This window comes from Typopeltis vanoorti, chromosome 4 (assembly GCF_054136105.1).
Source record: "Typopeltis vanoorti isolate ZY-2024b chromosome 4, IOZ_Tvanoo_1.0, whole genome shotgun sequence".
In the NCBI taxonomy this organism is placed as follows: Eukaryota; Metazoa; Arthropoda; class Arachnida; order Uropygi; family Thelyphonidae; genus Typopeltis; species Typopeltis vanoorti.
This window is the reverse complement of record NC_143552.1, coordinates 95,291,051-95,313,278: the sequence shown is the minus strand read 5'-3', so window position 1 is coordinate 95,313,278 and position 22,228 is coordinate 95,291,051.

The window sequence follows — 22,228 nt, the reverse complement described above, 5'->3', positions numbered from 1 at the left end:
ATATCTGAGCAGGAACTATAACATTGCGTCTCAGAGTTTAGTTTTTCATTGTTTTTCACCCAAAATGATCAAGTACAGAGGACAGGATTATTCAGTCACTGCCTGTTTTCTTTAAGATAGATACCTAGATTGGAATCAGAAAATTGCCAGTTTTCAACGTAGTTGAAACATTCAACGTACTACCTGCTCTTGCTTCATCAGCGTTTATATTTCTAATTATTTATTTAAAACATCTGAATAGTTAAGACTACATGAAAACAGATATTCAGAGTGATCTTGGAATACAATATGCTAATATTCAAACAATGCACTTGATATTCCCTCGTCGGTGCTTATTCAAATCGTGTGTTTGAACGAAATCTCTGGAATTATTAATCCGCGTGTAGAGATAAACGGAAACATTCTTAAGTATGCTCGAGCTTACAAATCGAGCATGTTTAGAAACACCGACACACATAACAAATAAATATTCACCATTTTGATTAGAATCATAGCTCGTAAACAAACTGTGTGTGTTTCTTGGATATATTATACGTTCAAAAATATCTAAATAGAACGTTTACTGAGAAATTCTGACTAGCATAATGAGTACTCGAACTCGAACTAAAAACAGTACTCGAATAATGAGTACTGTTTTTAGTTTGATAAGAAAGCCAGATTTACATACTTTATCATGAGATTTGTTCTTTATTTTGAAAAGAGTAATGTGGCTTTAAATGTACTTATAACCGATCATTTAAAATATATTCTAAAATTCTAGAATCACTTCATTACGGTGTTCTCAAAACAGCCTCAAGTATTAGGACGTTATACGCTTCGTATACTCAAAAGATTGTAGGACTTTGAACGTTTCTTTTCTAAGAGATAAATAAATTAATCGACACAAATATCGAATAAATAAAAGGTTATTGAACTCTTTCCATTACGAGCTAACTTATTATGGAAAGTATATGAATGGAATCTATTTAGTATTCAACAATATCTCTTCCGAAAATTCCTATTAAATATACATAAGAAAAAATAAACACGGATTGAGAGTATTTTACAATATGGCCGTCACCGATGAAGGCTGCACACACTTTATGCAGGGGATGATAATGGAGTGGAACTTCCGCATTCTATCTGGGAAGTCGGCAGGTGGATCACTGTTAAGGTATTGGCTTGTTACTTTCTGTTGAATTCTTCGCATAAAGATTCACGTGCGACATTATTGTTTAACAATAATCTGTCTGTGTGTGAGGAAGTTGCATGATGCGTATACAACTAGCTAATCCGTTTTCTGTTCCGATAATAAAACGAACTTTAGTGCTAGAAAAGAACTCTTATTTCACATGAAGTAAACACTTCACTCATTCTCTGTGATGCCCATAAATATTTAAGCAGATGGAACGAAGCGTGGAAAATCATTTTAATAATCAAGGGATGTTTTCTGGGCAAGCGGAAAATAGCCAAATGCTGTTTGTTTTTTTATCATTTTTATTCTTAATCGTGTCTAAAGCATCGTTGAATTATTATAAAAGAAGAATGGCAAGATGATTTGCGATGAAGTTTTGAAAACAGACCCTCTCTCTCCCTCTGTGTGTGTGTGTGTGTGTGTGTGTGTGTGTGTGTGTGTGTGTGTGTGTGTGTGTGTGTGTGTGTGTGTGTGTGTGTGTGTGTGTGTGTTGAGGAGAGACAGAGAGAGAGAGAAAGAGAGAGAGAGACCTACCAAATAGAAAGAAAAATCTATATAGATAGATAGAAAGATGTTTGTTCATTAAACAGTAAAAAATACATTTGATTCCCCCAAAAGGAAACTATCTAGATAGAAAGATAGGTAGACAGGTAGGTAGCTAGATAGAGAAAAAGAAATGACACACACGCATGCAGAATAAAAAAAGAAGAGAATTCAAGCAACAAATGTTACGTATGTGTTGAAACAGTTTTATCTGCATGTAAATCCTTTGTAGCTTGATCTTTTATGAGCAAATCAGTCATTGGGATTCGACTAATTAAGATAGCCAAACATTGCTGTGCCACTACGTCACTCATGGAATCAGTGCAGCAATCACTAAAATCATGTAAGTCGTTTGAAGAAAGTATTGTTGTTGTTTTGGAGTCAACAGTTCTTTTGTAGTGGATGGCAGCTGAAACATTTATTAATAATTATGAATAATACAATTAACTTCTCTAAACTGTGCCACAGGGGGGGATCTTTATCTAAAGTCGTCATCTGATTATATTTGTATATACGACATATGATAGGTGTTGTATCATGTAAAAAAAAGGGAAACGAAGATTCTTTAGGCTACATCAATCAAACAGGAATGTATTCGGTTCAGTTTCACTCGCACACGATCAATCCTTTCGTTCTCGTTCCGTAAATGTGAAAGGTCAGGGTCAAGGTTATGATCGCGCATCGCTGCTGTTTTTCGTACCTGCATTAACAGGGAACAGTTTATCTGCTTGATGAAGCCTGAGAAGTGGAACAGTAATGGCGGTGATACAACACACATAAACAGGTGAGCGGGGATCGGGAGGGTTGCTAAACCTCATGCTGATACACCAACAGTTAATGAAAAAAAAAATGTTTTTGAGTTACAAAAGATCAAACAGAGTCCATCGTATAAGTTTATCAAAGACGTTATAGAAGCTGAAGAAAACTTTCAAAGAAGTGTTTTAAGAATATCTTAGTAGATTAAGTGACCCTCAAGTGGGGATGTTTAAGAGTACAAGAGTCGGTAAAAATTACTTACATTTATCACCTTTTCCTACCAGCCGATACTTTTTCCCCTTTTGACCTTCTGTTGTCGACCAGCAATTATCCTAACAAACTGTTCGGACCTCCTCGAAGACGACTGATCCAACTATTTCCTGCAACCATCTAAAAGATATTTCCCTAACTCTTTCCATACTACACGAAAACAGACAGACAAACACATGTTGGTATCCCTTCTACGCCGAAGATAATTCAGTCGAACGGAATCCGACTTTCGCCGAAAAAAAAAAAAACAGATTCACGTACCCCCTTCAAAAAAAAAAAAAAGAAAAGAGGCTTCAACTTAAAAACCGGGGCTTTCCGCCCCCCAAGTTTCCTGACTTTTTTTTTCCTTTCTTTCTCTTTCTATACCTTTTCCCTTCTTCTTCTCTCTCTCTCTCCCTTCTTTCTACAGAAGCGTCAGCGGCGTCGTAGTCGACGTCGTCACGTTCCAATGTAACGCGAGAGAGATAATGTTGTTAGTGAGCGCGAGCCCACAACAGCGAACGTTCTCTGCATTCATTTCCACTGCCCTCCACCACCCCTGCGAGTCGGCTTCACTGCCATGACCAGAAGCCTGTCGGTGTTTCTCGTTCTCACATAGGCTCTTCTTACCTCACAACAAACAAACACACAAGTCATAAGACTACTCGCGCGGCCCTCATGCGACTTGCGTTCCTGGTCGCTCACCTCCGATTGGTTGCCGCCAGCAAACGGTGTCTGCAATTCCTTGCAAGGGATTGGACGGTTCGATGCTTATGCTAGAGAATTTCAAGGAGACCGTTACGTCGTGGGTAAATGAGGGTATGCGGGGGTAATTATGTAATCATCCCGCAGTCCAGTTGCTGCGTAGGAAGACAAAATAGACTTTCCTTTGTTGAAGGTCGCACGATCACCTCCCGTATTCTCCATCTAAGACGACGTATTTGTGGAGACATACTTAAGACGTTTCCTTTGCATCCCAACGCCACCTTTATTATTATTATTAAAAAAAAAAATTATCTCAATAATGCAGACATTCCTCTCACAAAGGTCATACGGTAAGAAAACGTTTTACAGATCACAGAAAACCCACGCATAGTAAAAAACGACCTTTCCGACGATTACAAAGGTTATATTCGCATTTTATAAAAGTTCACTCTCTCGACGACACTCTGACATTTACTTTGCCGAAGTTTAACACTTACGATGTCCAAGGATTAGGACAGTCTTTAGATAGGATTAAGTATGGCGATTAAGAATTCTACTAGCCTCGCTACGTCACGAATGATTCTCCCCTTTTTCCATCCACAACCTCATTATTGTAACGACATACATCCCCTTAACCTTTAAAACAATGCTGACGTCATAATAGACTAGCATCGCGGTTATGGATAAATGAAGCTAAATAGATGCGCTTGGAAGTAGTCTGTCGCCTTTGACATACACAAACAAGCCTTTAGAGATAAGTACACTTTTTAAAAGTGAGATTAATTCTGTGTTGACAGATAAATCTATCACTCCCTCATCCTGTAGAAGCGTAAGATAACCATAGCCAAAGACGCAGCCTATAAAAAGCAACTTTGTTGGTTATTCTCTGAAGGAAATAACCTATCGAACATCGAACCTCACTTCAGCATGGACCATCTGCAAAACAATCAACTATTAAATTGGCTAAGGTTCAATTTTGACAGCTCTCGATGTATATTTTTCCTCCTTTTTGTCTATAAGACAAACCCATAGAAAAATGGCAACAGTTATATATTACAATCCTCCAAATATCATTTAAGCAAATCTAATAATCACTTACCAATTCAGTTGACTTTTGTAGCCTCTTTTATACTTTTCATTAGCAAAAATATGCCGTAGATGTTTGAACTCCATAAAGTTCTCTTTTCTTGGAACTTTGCCGAGGTTTTTAGCATCGGCAAAGTTCCAAAAAATAAAATAAAATAAACTACAAAAACATCTTGCAGACTTTCCACAAGTAATATTTTGGATTTTGTTAGAATTCAAAGCTCGTTGACTCCACCGATGTTATTGGTCCAATGTGAATGACCAGACTCCACGCAGCTTTCATAACGCTGCTGCACAGAGAATTGATTGGATAGAATCACATAAAGATTTGTTTTTTATTTTTTGTCCGAACGGATTCAAAATATTCGATGAGATTAAATTGTGCTCGGATGAGATTAAATTTGTCCAAATACAAAATCCTGATTATTGAAGCTATATATATATGATTCATCTATGACAGGAGGCCAAAGATACGCTGGAGGATTGCATGAGACCAAACTGGGACTATTTGTTATAGTAATCTACTCAAATCTTACATAGATTAAAAATGAGAAGGAATTGTCATTTAAAATCAAAGCATAAAAACAATAAGGGAATTTGAAATAGTTAATATTACGTATATATTTAATAAAACAAAATTGCCAGTCAGTAGAGAATCAAATATCAGCTAAGTGATTACAAGAAATATTTATTTTGCAACATGATGGGGATTTTAAGGCTCATTTACGTACAAATAGCCATATACAGGGTGTTCGGGATAAATTTGACATATTTATAATTAATTATATTTTTCCGTAAGTTACATGTATTAACACACACTTCTCTTCATTTAAAAGTTTGGACCCTTCTTCATTCATATACAAGATGTCAGAAAGGATGGATAGCTGGAACCCACCTGAATCATGGAAGAGAATAACTTGTATCATGATGATTCGTGCCCGCCATCAAAATAAGGATATTACGACTGCTGCCCAATGCTCCCTGAATACAGTAAAAACAATCAGGCATGAACTAGAGACTTGCAATGGTGACTACGAGGATGTAGCAAGAAGAAAGATCCCTAGCAGACGATCTGATTGCGTTCGTACAGCAGAATTCCTCGCAAATCTGCAGGAACAGGTGTTGAAGAACCCTGGCATTGGAATTCGGGCTTTGTTCGTGGAGTTGCTAACTGTAGTCAAGCCCTGGATAACAAGGGTAGCCAATGGTAGGCCGTATGTATGGCAGCAGGATTCGGCCCCTTGCCACACCTCTGGGAAAAGTCAAAAATGGTTGTCTGAAAATTTCTACGACTTCACCAGTCCAAATGTTTGGCCTCCAAACTCCCCAGACCTTAACCCCATGGATTATTTTGTATGGGGCGCAGTTGAAAAAGACACCAATCGCACTTCCAGTAATACAAAAGCCCAGTTAATGGATAAAATTAAAACAGTTTTTGCGGCCCTTCCCAGGGAGACTGTAGCATCAGCTTGTTCGAGGTTCCGAAGCAGAATTGAAGCTGTGATCGATGCTAATGGTGGTTATTTTGAGTAAATCTTGTTGACAGTATTGTAATTAACTCTGCCTGTAATGTTTTTTTGTCAATTCATTAAATTTAATAGATACAAAGAAGATTTTCTTTTTCCTTACGAAACTGTCAAATTTATCCCGAACACCCTGTATATATATATATATATATATATATATATATATATATATATATTCCTCAGAGTAGACGATCTAAATGATGTACAAAAACAAACATTATCGTTTGAGCCATCCAAGCAATTCAGTTCAATTTTTTTTAAAAGATTCAAACTATATTAAATTTGCACATCATAACTGTAATGTCAAGAAATTTCAGTATACATTTTAAGGCGATAAAATATTACGTTTATATTCATAATCAGAATTCAAAATTCTAAAGAAGTCGCACTCCATTTTTCAAAGAAACAAAATCACTATTGTGATAAAAAACACTCAAGGCAAAACTTTTTCAGAATAATCCCGAACATAAATTTTCTCGGAGCATTTATGTTTGAAGAGCAGTCGCCATCTTGAATATAGTTGTCGTCTATCTCCACTTAATAAAGTGGGTGTACGTGTGAGTCTGATTGAGCTATACTGTTAAGTTGGAGGTTTCTGGAAGAGAAGGGGGTGGGGTGGGGGGGAATGAACTGCACACCGTCTGATTTTTAAGCGAGTTCAGATCACCAATAATCTCTGCCTCACAAATTGACTCCATCTGTATTCATGAGTGTTCTTAGGACCATCGTAGTATAATGGTGTCAAAACACGTCACTCGAAATATCTTAAGGTGTTTTTCTTGACTCGCGATTTCTTTTTTTTTTTTTTTGGAGGGGGGGAGGCAGAAGGTTTTTCCACTTCAGAAAGATCAGCGAACTATAGGATTACAGCGCATGCATTTGTAATACTCTAGTTCAGGACCACCCAGACGAAAGTATTTTAAGCAAATAACACTATTAATCGAAATGAAAAATTGCAGTCGGAAACTTCTTTATAGAATTCTTCACTGGGTTTGATTCTGTACTGTGATTTCGTTTCAATAGACAGAAAAAGAGAAGAGTTTTTACGTATAATATACAGTCGTTTCTTGCAAATTGAAAACTAGACTACAAAGCTATTATAAAGATAAGGATAAGGAGAGAGAGAGAGAGAGAGAGATCTCAAAAAATAGGTATAATAGGAAGAGACCGATAATGGTACAAAAGTAGATAGAAAAATAAGAAGAAGAAAAAAAGGATAGAGATAGAAAAACGGGAGAAAGAGATAGGGAGAAGATAAATAGGAATAACGAAGAGCAGATGCGAATAAACGAAGAATAAAAACAGACAGAAATTGGAAAAAAACAGGATTATATATACATTGGCAGAAATAAGCATAAAGTGAAAGATCGTATAAGAGAAATGTGAATACGTGGAAGAGAATAACTTGAATTATAGCAGAAGCAGTCAAATCAACAAGGTAAGTGTGTGTTATGTTTATATAATTTTGTGTGTGTGTGTGTGTGTGTGTGTGTGTGTGTGTGTGTGTGTGTGTGTGTGTGTGTGTGTGTGTGTGTGTGTGTGTGTGTGTGTGTGTGTGTGTGTGCGTGCGTGCGTGCGTGCGTGCGTGCGTGTGTGTGTGTGTGTGTGGGGGGTGTTTCTAACCGGTTCGCCTGCGTTGACAGATGAAAAATCTGAATTTCCTGAAAACAAAAATCTTCCATCTCTGTATGAGACACCTGCTAACTCACCTTCACTCGAAAAGTCCCGATGAAAATTCTGCGTCCCAGACTGGATTCGAACCCAAGGTATTTCCAACTAAAGGCTTCGTCGAAACCGATCGAGGTACAAAGGCTGAAAGTTAGATATGCAACGGACAGAACACGGGGGAAAAAACCACCAGATAGAGAAAGAAAAAAAATAAAATAAAAAGAAGAAAAAGCATTTAGATTGTATGAAACGAACATTAAAAGGATGACAGAAAGAAAAACGAAGAATGAGAAGCACATGATCCCGAAATGCAATAAGGGAGAAGAAAATTAAAGAGAGGATGAAGGAACGTGACGATTATGCTGGAAAGATGACGAGGGGAGGAATGAGAGAAAGAAATAAAAGAGAAAAAAAGATGCAGGAAAGAGGAAGAAAAAGAGAGAAAAAGAAAAGAAAGAGAAAAACTCTGAATGCGAGAAAAGCAGCAAGAGGAAAAAGATGAAAAATGCGGAGTGGTTATCGCAGGACTCGGGGAATGTGCTGGTGCGTCTCTTGCGGGTGTTTAGTGATGCTTGTCGTGAGTCGTTCGATCGGAAGGAATAAAAAAAAAAAAAAGCGGAACGTGCACACCCCTGAAATATGTATAAGTGGCTATCGTGTTTCGCTCATTCATCCGCGTCCGGGGACGAGCGGTTAGCGGTGACGAAAGTATCTTTGTAAAAGCGAAAACGGACGGAGATACGATGACAGCAATAAAATTTTGTAAAAGCGACGAAGTTGTGGAGAGAGAGAGAGAGAGAGATGCGAATAAATCATTGTTATTGGTGGCTTGCCCTCAGCATCCCATTCCTGTAAAAAGTAATGCGTTTCCTCAGATAGAGCGAGTGAGTAAGACAATTTCGGAGTGTCAAAACAATTTTCATATTTTGCGACCTCCTGATTTATGGATTCTAAATAGGGTTCGGTCTTCTCTTACAGAAACCTCCCCCCCCATTTCCAGGTCTAGGGGGGGAGGGGGAATGGAATGATAATGGTCGACGTCCAAAATGATGTTGCCGCATGAATTCAGAGAGAGAGAGAGAGAGATGTAATCGTCACCGACCGAAAATAACACAAATCGGCAAGAGGTATAGGCCGAACGATAGCTTGCTTTCGCCACTAGATGTCACCTCATGTCTCATTTTATTTATAGCATTCTCGCGTCGAACCGAAGAATGGCATCCGACATTGAGAATTGCCAAGTTTGTAATCTGAATGTTTATGGAATCTTTTTGTACTGTCCCCCCCCCCTCCTCCTATTCCTAGGGATGCTCCTCTATGCCAATATGAAGAAAAAAAGCAACGAATGCCTGAGGATACTTATCTCTCTTATTACGTAATATGCCTGATTGGGATCAAAACCTTAGAGAAGCTCTTGAATTCCTAGTAAGTATTGGAGTATTACTCTTAAAATTTGTTTTCTGAATTCGCTCTTCTTATTTTTACTAAGACATCTCCAGTTTTCTTTAAATAGCTGAACTCCTCCTCCGTCTATTCCAGCGCTAATTAACACTCAAGTGCGAGAAAGACCAGAATGTAAAAAGACATCTTTTTAATTTTCATTTGCTGCAAGATCTATTGAAGCCTCCTTTGTATCTTCTTAGGACACCTGACTAAGGAGGAAAGTACAAAGAATCTCCAGTTTCTATTCAGAACTCGGCGAACTAAATAACAGCACGTTCAAATAGTTCAAATCGATCTCTATTAAACCTGTTTCCCACCTGCTTAGACAATAAAAATGCTGTAAATGGAAGAACAATGGGAGGATGGAGAGTATTTTTTTTTCTTCGATTTGCTAAAGAAAATATAAGAGAATATTGTCGACCTGGACTTATTTAAATACATATCACATAAGAATTCAGTGTTAAGCAAGCACCGATATGACATGTACTAAATCACCAGACCCGGAAGATACGATGGAACCAGCTGTGAGAGCAGTTAAGAGGGAGACTCTTCGTTGTACGATGGAAGGTAGGAAATTCCGACAGACAGGAGATAGGAAAGTGTTTAGTTCAAAAATGCGACGGTTTTTAAGAAATAAATATGGTGAAATCGCGACACGTGGAAAAATATTTGAAGAAATATATTGTTTTGTGTTTGTTAATAATAACAATGTAATAAACGTAAGTATCAACAATTGAATTATCGTTCATACTTGCATGCATTGTTGTAGATAAGCTTTAAACAATGGGAAACTAGAAACGGACGCGTAGGAGAAATCACAAATACTATAATCTCAAAATCAACTTTGTAAACAAGTGTAGGAGTGAAACTATAACTTCAAAGCGTGGGCGATAACTTTGTAAAGGTTAAAGGGTATTTGCTGAATTCTCTTGTACTACAGAAGCATCGTGTGAAGGTTGAATTAAATCCTTAACTACACGTGGATAGATTGTGCCTTCTTGTGGTGGAGAGAAGATCGGATGGGTAAAATGGAGGGGAAGAATATGACATTTCAACGCAACACAAACAATTCTTGAGAAATACGAAGTGAGTAGGAAGGGATTTGTATTCGCGCGAGCTACTCGTTAACCATTTATAAATGTTAACTCTTATCGGAAATAGACCTCGTGGGAATTGGTTCGTTTTCTTTATTGGTCACATCTGTCGATAGCCTGCTGCAGTCGGCAATTACATTAAGTTGGTTAAAGGACAGCGTAAGACAAATTCCAGACGTTATACGGATGATCCATCTTTTGCTGATGAGTTCAAACACATCGCCGCTATTGAAAGAATTATCTTTTATGATTTATTGCCGTACTCTGTAAAATGACTTCTTTAATTCCTTGAAATCATCTCTCACGTAGCTCAAATAACACACCTATCTACAATAATGCAGTCAAAATCCCATAGTCAACCGAACAAAAATTCATTTCTCACAGATTCCGTATATTTGTAAGTCTTCGTTTTAAAATATCATCCATTAACACAATATTCTCTCCGATTGGCAACTAGATGGCGCCTGTGTAGCAGCAGCATATCGTCGATGGTAGTTTATCTGCAACTACTCATCTCTAATTTTGTTGTTGAAAAAATGGGATTTAATTTCAAATATATATGCATAAAAGTGTATTTAAATAATTTTATGCATAATTCATCTGTTATTCAGGAAAGTATGTAGTGACTAGGCTAGAAACTCACTACCTTCATAGTTCTTATCGCTATCAATGAACATAAAGATGTGATTATATCGTTCATGTTTTCCTGCCAATTCTCTCAATCAATATCGGTTACTTCGTAGAGTTATAACATTTTATGATATGATGATATTTATTAAGCAGAAAAAAATTAAATGCATAAAAATAAATAAACAGAAAAATAAAAAGAGAGATGAAAAGAAAATAAATTAATTAATACTTAAATAATTTAACAAAAGATAAAGAAACAAATACACCTATAATATTTTTATATATTTTTCACTAAATAAATTATTGTCCTAAGCCAGTCTTTATAAGGACTATAAGGACATCTTATGAAAAAAAATTTTTTTTTTTTACATCTTATAATTATTTTCACATGAATTAACCATCAAACGAAGATTATTTTTTGCATTCTCTCACAGTAAGAATCATGTTATTTTATGAAAATTGTAATAAATTAATAACTGCTTTCCATCAAAATGGAATGTTTAAAAATATTTGTGCGAACGAGTAGTGGATTATTTCAAATTCAACAATGAAATCTATCAGCGCATGCACGTGTGATTGAACATTGTTGCGTTTTGACATTTCATGATCATCTATCGTCACTTCGTTTCTCCATTAGTTGTTTTATGTGCCTTTTGTTTTGTAAAATGAGTTATTTTAAACCTTTTAATGAGGGTTGATAAAATACCCTTCGTAAAAATTAACAACTTTGTAATTAACGTCAACTTAATATGATGAAGTTATCCGATAAACCAAATTACTACAGATGTGTATCTATATTTCGATACAGAGTGAGTAAAGATTATCACTGGAATTTAGCATGAAACATTTTAGATGAGAAAAAAAATATCATCTCATTGAACAGTTTAGTAGCTAAACTCATCTTTAGTGAGTACACATAACTTCTGTTACCTCTATTTTAATTCCAATGGTAGTAAAGCTTGTTGTTTAGCCAACTTGGATACAAGGAAAGTACATGGGGTGCATTAAAAGAGACGCCTCCCAAATTTAAAACAGCTAAGGAAAACTGAATAATATGCTGATCAGAGATCGGAGATGAACGTGTAAATTGAAAACCGCGGAAAATGGGAGATTCATAACTTGTACTACTGTGATCAAAAATTTACGGACTCATTGTCAGGTGACAAATGGTAGCTAGTGCCAAGCGTTCATGGAGACGAATGTACTACTGGCCATTCGCATTTATTTCAACGTTGCGGGTCTCATCATTGAGGAATGATACATATTTAATGTGTGCTGTGCCTCTTGAGACTTCAAAGAATAGTGCAGCCATCAAGTTCTTCTCAATGTGAGAAAAAGGCTTCACAATCCTCAGTGATGTTAAAGCTTGCTTTTGTAGAAAAAGATAAACAGAAGTGGTTATTATTATTATTATTATTATTATTATTATTATTATTATTATTATTATTATTATTACCTGAATTCATTTCCCACCTCCATTGGCAATCCGTTCCAATCACGCACTGCTCTATAAGAGAAAAATCTTGTTCTCATCCATTTCTTGACTGCATTCATTGTCAAAATATATGGCTACCCTCTTGTCCTCTCAGTACCTACATGAAATGAAAAGTTCCATCTACTGAAATTCTGTATGTCCCTTTCAGAAGTTTGTAAGTCTCAATCACCCATCCATATCATCCCCTCTTTCTCCTATTTGCTAGTGCATGAAATCTACAAATTTTCAATCTGTCCTCATTCCACAGTCCGATATCACCTTTAGTACTCTCTCTCCACTAAATGCGCATTATCGTGGAAACCAGATCAGCACACACACACACACACATAAAATTATCATATTTCAATCATGCACTTAGCTCTCTTTACCCTCCTTAGTACAGATGATGTCTTATCAAAAAAAAAAAAAAAAAAAGAGGCTCAATGTCTTCCTTATGTTTACATGTCAATGTTCGTTTCAGCACTGCATTCTTTGCTACATGGCTCCTGAATTTCAGCTTCTTACCTATTGAAACTTCAAGATCCCTAGTCTCGTTAGTTTCTTCTAGCATACTCCCACCAATATAATACGACACTAGACATCTCATTACGTACCCCCGGAGGTACGCGAAAGATCGTTAGGGGTACGTGGCAATTTACGGCTATGCATAATTAAAGGAGTCATTATATTTTTCAACAAACAGTGCAATTAGAGACAACCGGGATAAAACGGCACTAACTAATGAATCACATCCCCTCTCCAACAGAAACTGCTGTATAGACCAAGCAAAATCATATGTTGCCGGTGGAACATATGGTTTTGCTTGACACCACCCCCGTCGTTAACGTGTTAAAACTAAGAAATATATAGTGAGTGTGTTTCAGATATTATGGAATTCTATTGAAGGGAATTAGCATTTCAACTCAACTGTTGAAATGCTAATTTGTCTTTGGTTCGCGCGATCTTTTGTTAATACTGCACCAATCATATGCAGTTCTTCGCTGCTCTACTTATCTCAAGTCTTGTAAATTACTGGTAATTTTTGCTTGAAATAATAGGAAAGAAGATGACGCTATTTGGGTAGATGACTTTGACGATGCACACAAAGAAACTGTTCTCGAAAGAAACTGCCAAAAGTAGTGATAGCGAGTAGAAGCTTCTTGGTAAGTCGCACCATTTTCAGTTTTTTTTTTCTGAAAACTTTAGTTTCCGAAAATTCCCGCACGTATCTCGCAACACGATTTTTTAGCTTTAATTTTGGAAAAAAAGTTAGAGTTCTATTCGAGTAAATCCAGTATTTTTTTTATCTTTCAAATTCTTACGTATGGATCATTGGTTAAAGATTGGATTTATAAAACCCCCAAAAGAGAGCAATATAGCAAATACAAGTAGCTGTAAGCAACAAGAAAACGTTGATTTTGCATCAGGATCAAATGAAATTGACAAGAGTGTGTCGTCTGACATACCTAGAGAACCAAAATTAGAAAATAAATCATATTTTTTGTTTACGTGAACATATAAATTCAAATAAAATAGATATTTAATTGTAATTAATATTTTTAATTAATTAATTAATTTTTAATTAATTATTTATTTTAAATTAATGAATTTATTTATTTTTAATTAATTAATTAGGGGAAACTTGGTAATAATGAAAATTTAAGAAGGAGTACGCGGATATCTGAAGTTTGAGAAACACTGCATTACACCAAAGTACATAATTTTACATTTAGTAAGATTGAACTAATTCATTTTTCAGTGCCCACAATTCCAGCCTCTTCAAATCATTCTGCATATCAACAGCACCCCCTGATTACCCTACATATCTTTGCATCATCAGCAAATAGCTGTATATCTTCCTAATGTTATCAATGTACAGACTGAATAACAGTGGACCAAGGACTGATCTCTGGAATACAGCACTGGTTACCTTAAATCATCTTGCATACTCGCCTCCCTTATACACAACTTTTTAAGCTTAGATATCCATTTCTTTTATCCATTCTAATATTTTATAATTCGATCCCATGTCCTTAAACTAATGCGCATCCTATCAAAAGCCTTAAGAAAGTTCAAAAGTATCAAGGTGTCTCCTTTCCCTTTGTCTTACTCAACCGTAACAACATTATGATACAAAGTGAGAATACTGATCAGACATGACTTTCCCTTAGTATCCATGCTGTTCCCTGCTTGTAAAGTATAAGTTGTCTGTCAACTTATTTCTGTATGCGAGTTCTTACTAACTTCTCTAAAATCTTTGCAATTATTTCAGAGATATTGATAGGTCGACAGTTGGATACATCATTCGTTTCCCCCCCCCCCCAATTGTGCAATGGGATTATCATGCATGCTTTCAACTCCTATGGAATCTTTCCTGTTCTGAAATAGCGTAGTCAAAAGTACTTCCAGCTAGGTTCGCTGAACGTACTTTTAGCATCCGTGATGATACCCCGTCAGCACCTATTTTCGTATTCTTATCCAGTTTGTGCAACAGCTCTAATACTTCTTCTTCATACACCCGAGTCTCTTCATCCAGTGAAGAAATGCAGAAGAGATTGTTCAACCTCTTCTGCATCAGTCACCCTCACATCATCTGCATTCAGAAGAGTTATTATTTCATATTCATATACGAAATTTTTACATGTTGTGACTCTTCTTATGATAATATAATTTTCATAAGAAGAGTCACAACTTTTTTTTTAAACGTTTCCCATGGACTGCCAATATCCTTTCCATCCAACAAATGATAAAATAGGACTGAATCTGTATTTTCTTCAGCTGGTCATAATTTCTAAGTTTGTAATTCAGCACGTAATCTTTTCTAAGCAGAACATCCATATATTTAGCAATTCCCATGGTCAATACAGCATGATTACTATCACCAGTCGACGGAAGAACAGTCACCTCTTTTACCGACAACCCCTCGGACACAATAGTCAGGTCTAATACACTTTGACTTCGAGTTCCTTCTTTTAGATGCTGCTTGAGAAAGTTTTCCCTTCAGAGCTCAATAAATTCGGCTTCATTCTCCTTATGAGATTTCACCGCTACCCAGTTATTGTTCTGGTAATTGAAGTCGCCCAAGATGATTACTCACTTAGCATACATCAGTTTAGCGCATGTGATTTGGCGAAGCATTTTATCGTCACCAGCAATTACTCCATTTAGTGTAATCACAACATCCCGCTATGAATTTGAGCTCGTTACACTCCACCTCACATCAGATAACTTCAAAAACTCGCAGCCATTCATTCTACTCAACTCTACATCGAATTGTTTGCCATCGTAGCCCTTCTAAATTCAGTACTTTTCACTCTCTCATTCTTCACTTTCGCTTCTTCCAGCATTTTTTCATATCTTCTCTCTGTCTCTCATACTGTATTCATCACTAGTTAAATCAATTATACCTATAAGAATTACAGTTTTTTTTTTAAATTCTCTTGCCTGTTTTTCCATTTCATTCAATGGGCTATTTAATAAGTGAATCTCCATCACCAAATCGTGTTGCTCGCTCTAACAGAATTCGCACAGTGCGCGATTCAAGGGGTTTAATAAAAACGCAGGGTTCATTACGAAATTTGTAAAGGACCCAGGATTCACCTTCATTTCTTAAATGTATCTGCTGAAAGCTCGTTGCAGAGAGCTGGAAAATAATAGTTACGTCACAAAGATGTCCATTCAAGATTAATATATTCGGGTTTCCTTCTATCTACTTTATGGTATGAGCCTTGACAATTCCACATTTATAACTGTATTTGTACTTGGTCTTTTAAATATAATTTTCAGCATGAATATGTTAATTATTTTTATTATTCTGTTCCCCCCCCTCCCCCTTTCAAACTACCTTTACGGTTTTCTACTATTTTATTTTCTTTTATTATTTATCTACCCCGAACTCTTCCCCCCCCCGTCTCCAACACCGTCACCTTTCGCTTTAAACAACCACTCTCTCTCCCCTCCTGTTCGATTTCAGCCGCCCGGTAACAGTGCGTCGGACTTGCACGTGACCTAAATTTCCTGACACCGCTCCCTCTCTCTACGATCGGATCGCACAACACAGACCATCGCACACTCTTTCTACGTGACCTTGAAACTAGCGTGAACGCAGGTAAGAACAGTTTTCTTTCAATGCCAGCTAACAACCCCCCCCCCACACACACACCTACCTGTAGGCGATTATTGTTATATTATTGATATTAAGTATTAATACTTCACAATAAATACTTAACATTTATATTTATAATTAATAACTACGGACTTTATTTGTTTATTTGAAATACCCTAAAGATGCGTGATGCGCACACACCCTTGCATGTTAAAGACTGCAAGTGATTAATGACGTTGGTACAGCTGGTTGGGGGTGGGGGGGGGGCGATTGTTAGTGATCCGTCAAATGTTGGGCGCGCTAAATTCGTGTCAAATGTTGGGAATTAAAGTGAATCGTATTCGTATATCGTGTATCTTATATAATAATAATACGAGTTTATTGTAGAAATACACACACGCACATGAATCTTAAAAGACGTTATTAACCATTATATCGTTTTTATAACTGGAGATGAGTTTAGCTAATCACTGCGGACGTGGAAGGGCTTTTCTCTTTGTAAAGAAGATGGACCATTCGAAGAACACTTGCATTTATCAGTCATAATGCATTGGCCTTAGTTGAAGCAACAACATTCACGCCTTGTGTATTCCACCCTTGGCAGACTGCCAATAGAAATTTAGGATTGCGTTCAAAAGGTAGTTGAATATATTGGAGGGATTTAAAGATGATAAACGAAATTGTCCGCGTTTGAAATTATGTACTAATGGAAGGTGCTTTTCTGTTGTCAGCGTTGGGGTTAAAGAATAAAAAAAAAAATAAAAAAAATCTGGAAACATAATGAAATCTTTAGAAATGAAGTTACGTTCAAAATATGCGATATGTTGAAGATAAAATTGTATTTGGCAACTTTCAGTATAAAGAAACGAATCATCTTGTATTAATTTGGTTATCTGGTTCCGGATATTTTAAAGTCGCTTTGACTTATGTATACATAAAAGGAATTAATGCATAAATTATTTAAATAAGTAAAATAATAAGATATTATAATTATAACGTATTTAAATTTTTATTAAATATTAGAATTCCTATTTAATCATTCAAGCAGGAAAATCGACCAAAGAACACGTGCAGTTAATAGTGAAAAATACTAAGAGGATAGTAGATGGTGTAATACAGACGCGGATGTTATGCAGTGTACAGTAGATCGCATAATGTTCTGTGGCCTCCTGCGAGGAATCCCCAGACTCCTATTATAAATTAAATTGCAAATTTAATTTATTTCTATGTAATAACCGTGAAAAAATAATAATGAAAAATATATCATGATTTTTCTTTAAAATTCGAGAAAAATACGATAGAATCTATATTTTAATAAATACACCAGTACTTATATATTATCTTCTTATTGAAGTATCTAATTTGGATTTCTTAAATATGAATGAACTTTTCGATTGTTGCATCGTTTGATGCTGTGATTAATACCCGGGAGGGTAATGGATGGCAATGCTGTAGCCAATGAAGTCCTAACTGAGGCTCGGCTATTGCTGTTACCCTCCTGCCATGATCAGAGCTTTAATAGCTCAATAACACTTTATTCCTACACTATCCGATACAGATAACGGGGAAGATGAAAAGCATTCTTGCTTCGCCCCTTTAAGCCAGTCCTTATAATGACTAAATTTGTATGGTTGCCGGGATAAGAATAGCACCAATGTTGCTAATGCATGTCGTACGAGGCGACTAAAATTGGTACCCAGGGAGGGTAATGGATGGCAATGCTGTAGCCAATGAAGTTCTAACTGAGGCTCGGCTATTGCTGTTACCCTCCTGCCATGCTCAGAGCTTTAATAGCTCAATGACACCTTATCCTTACACTGTCCTCTACAGATAACGGGGAAGATGAAAAAGCATTCTTGCTTCGCCCCTTTAAGCCAGTCCTTATAAGGATAAAGACTAAATTTGTATAAGGGCCTAAATTTGTTTTCATTGAAAAAAGAAGAGTTTGGAAGTAAGTGGAATTATTTGCTCTTAAAAAAAATAGTTTTCTTTTTATAAGAAAAGTAAGGGAAGAAGTCGACTTCAACGAATCTCTTTTATGAGTGGTTCAAAAGGTTCATGATCAGCACTGAAAGAAGTATTTCGAGGTGAGATCTTACAGTTACCGCAGAGAAAATGTTTGCTAATTTCAAAGCAAATAGGAAAATGATATCTTGATTTCTATCAATGAATTATTATTATCCAACCATTCAGGATGAAATTAATTTCCTGATTTTTATATTACTGGAAATGAAAAACCACACTGCACTAGAACACGAGTTAAGATTAGATTAGGAAGCGCAAAACTACGTTATTCGATCAGCACTTGGAAACAGTTGCGGTTCTGAAGTACTGGTCGCTGGTATTCTCTAAATAATGAATCGGGTATCTCTCACTTTTCTTTATTTACCTTTCTCTCTTAAAATATACAAATATATATACAAATACACACAACGCACTTACATATTTTTATTTATACACGTTTTTGAACAATCACATGTTATTTACATTTCTTTAAAATATCTATTCCATACTCAATAACTTAGCTTACTTTTTAAAAATAATACCTACAACACGGCACGTTGATTTGTTTCGGATGTAACATTAGTTATATTTAATTCAGAATTGAACATACCTAATTATATAATTATATATATATTTAATTCAGAATTGAACAAAGTCAGTGTTTCATTTATATTTTATGTTAATTATTATTTATTTTATAAAGTGCGCGAAAGATTAATAAAAAATTATCAAAGAATATAAAAAATTTAAGGAAAAATATATTAAATTATATTTTATATTAAGTTATAGTATATTAAGTTTTATATTACGTTATAGTATAATAGTTACAATTTTATTTTTATTGATTTGTAGATTTTTACTTAAAGTTATGAATATACAATCGTTTAAATAATGTCACATTATTAAAATGAGAATAGTAAAGAAGTGAGGTTAGAATGGTTTAGAATCAGTTTGTCAATACATTGACTTAAGGTAAAGGAAAGTAAAAAGAATTCGTTAATCTTAAATACGTGACTTATTTGTTTATTTAGTGAAATAACTCATTATTAAAACATAAATACTTAACAATAATTCACAGAAAATGAAATTTCTTTTGCATAATTGTCATTATTGAAATAACACCATACATTTTTATTAAACGAATTAGTATATATAATAAAAAAAAGATTGTATATATAATAAGATACATTGCTTTATTTAATATTTAATAAGATAGATATTTATTTTATATTTTATTTACGAGTACTAGACGAAAATTACTAGTGGCTGTCTTTATTTAAGAAAATCGTACATTACCATAATATGCGGTGCGTGTTTTCCACCGAGGAAGAGAAGCTCAGTCCGCCGTACACCTCTCCGGTGCCGACCGTCGTTCGTGTCCCCTCCGCCGTGTACACGCATAACGAGATCGTAGATTAGCTACACTAACTTTTCCTCCACCTACGTGCTCTCATAACGGATTCCGGAAGATCAATACGCTCTTCGGCCTCCTACCCCGCTGCTCCGAGGCCTCGAAATTTATCATTGCCTGTATGCTTTCCCCCATGTAAACGGTGTGTCCCTGCATTAGTTCCATACACAACCAACAATCAATAGGCTTACCATTTGCCAAACAACTAAAATGATAGAGCCCTCTATCGGACATTTACTTTTTTGCTAGCAATGTTTTCGGCAACATACGTGTTTTGTCTCTTATTATCGGCCTCGAGGAAGACGATTTCGCAAGCGTATCCCGAGATGTACGACATCAACTGCATGCATCAACCTGTCAAATTGATATTGGCAGCGTTCTGAGGGTTGCAACACATCACACCTCAATTTCTTATCGTTACACGTGCTGAGAAAACTGCAGATTTGCACTCTAGCAAGAGGAGCATACTACCTGGCACGGGATGAGAGAACAAAGCAGCCAACATCCGCTAAATTAGGCCCAGTCATTCAGTGCATTTCGTCGAGGAAGGCAATACCGTAGAGGATTTATGAACTAACTGCAACAACAACAGAAATTCTGTCTTTTCTACACAACGACTTTTGTCTCGCTTCCTCTTCCCCCCCCCCCACACGCAATTTATCTTTCTGTTTCTCTGTAAGTTTGCATAACTTGTGCCTTAGCGTTAGTTGTTGTTCTTTTTCCCCTTTTAATTGTGACTTTTTTTTATTTCTCTTTCTCATTGTCCCGAGCCTTTGTAGCTCAGTCGGTATAGACGAAGCCCTTTGGTCGGAAAGAACTGGGTTCGATTTCCGTCCGTGACGCGAGGAACCTTTATCTGGTCTCTTTCAACTAAAGGTGAGTTAGCAAGTCTCATACGGGGGTAGGGGAGTTTTCATCTGGAAATTCGGGATTTTTCGTCCCCCAAGAACAGGCAAACCGATCCCGTGAACACACATGGATTACAGTCAGGAATAGTTAAGACTCAGACGTGGGCCTGATTCGTCAGCTATGCTGGTCCTCAGCCCGGATAAAATGAGGGGGATTGAGATGGTGCCGTACTTCCCTGTAAAAAGGGCCTCGCGGCAGTTGTATCATCATACGCTAAATAAAAATAATAATCTCACCGAACTCTTCCCCTTGTCTTCATCCATCTTACTATTTCATTTTTCACTCTTTTACTTATTTTAAGTCAAGTTTCAAGTCATGTTTTCCCAATTTGTTTTCTCATTTTCCTATCTTTATCACTGATGCTCTTCCTGCGACGTTTTCTCTCAATACAACAAAAGAAAAATTTTGTTTTATTGTATTTTATTCCTCCTAATTGCACTTTCTGTTTTTACCTGTTTTATGAAATGCGCTCAACATATATTTCCATCTTTTTTCTTTTCTTTGTATTTATTTTATCTTCTCATGTGTTTATCAATTTTCTTCTCATTCATTCTCTATCGGTCTATCTATCTATTTATTTGTCCTTTCCCCCTCAACGATAGTTTGCATATTTTCTCTCTCTCTCTCTCTCTCTTGTGATTCCACCCTCTTTCTCTCTTGTTCTATTCTCTCATCTATCGATTTGGGCCCCTTATTCCATCTTTCTCTTGTTTATTTTTCCGTATGTTTCTGATCATCTTCATAGTTTTCTCTCTCTCTCTCTCTCACTTTTCTTTATTTACCTTTCTCTCACCTCTCTCGTACTCGGTTTTATCTCTTTCTCTCTATCCTTCTTTATGTATTTTTCCTTTGTTCTTTTTGTTTCTTTCTTTCCCTTTTAATTCTCGAATTTCCAAACTATAAGAGTAGTGCAAAAATTACATTTAGAGAAAGAATTATTTCTTTTATGTTGCACTCAGTACCAATCAATGAAGTGGAAGAAGAATAAGAAGACATAATATCTTATACTCTTCATCCTTCGAGCCCCTCTTGCAAACACAGACATTGTAACAGGAAAAGTCCAATTTCACAAAAGACACAGAGAAGAAGAAGAAGAAGAAACGAGATTCCACCAAATACAGCTTCTTATTTTCACAGAGAAGCTTTCGGAAATGAACGCTGGCAATAGAGAAAGAGTAAAAGAAAGGTATGTGTGTGTGTGAGAGAGAGAGAGAGAGAGAGAGAGAGAGAAAAGAACGGGACCCCGAGGCACAGTTTCAAGTGATTTGTGCGAAGCTGAATCCAGTCTTACAATAATCAATACTGCTCAGGCGGTATTGGAATTCTGGCCAGCTTTCTAGGGATGAGGCCCACATATAACCCGTGACGATGCTCTTGCAAATAATAGAAATAAATAATTCAACAGACCTGTTTGGAGCCGACTTGCGCAAAACCTTAAGGGAGAACTGCTG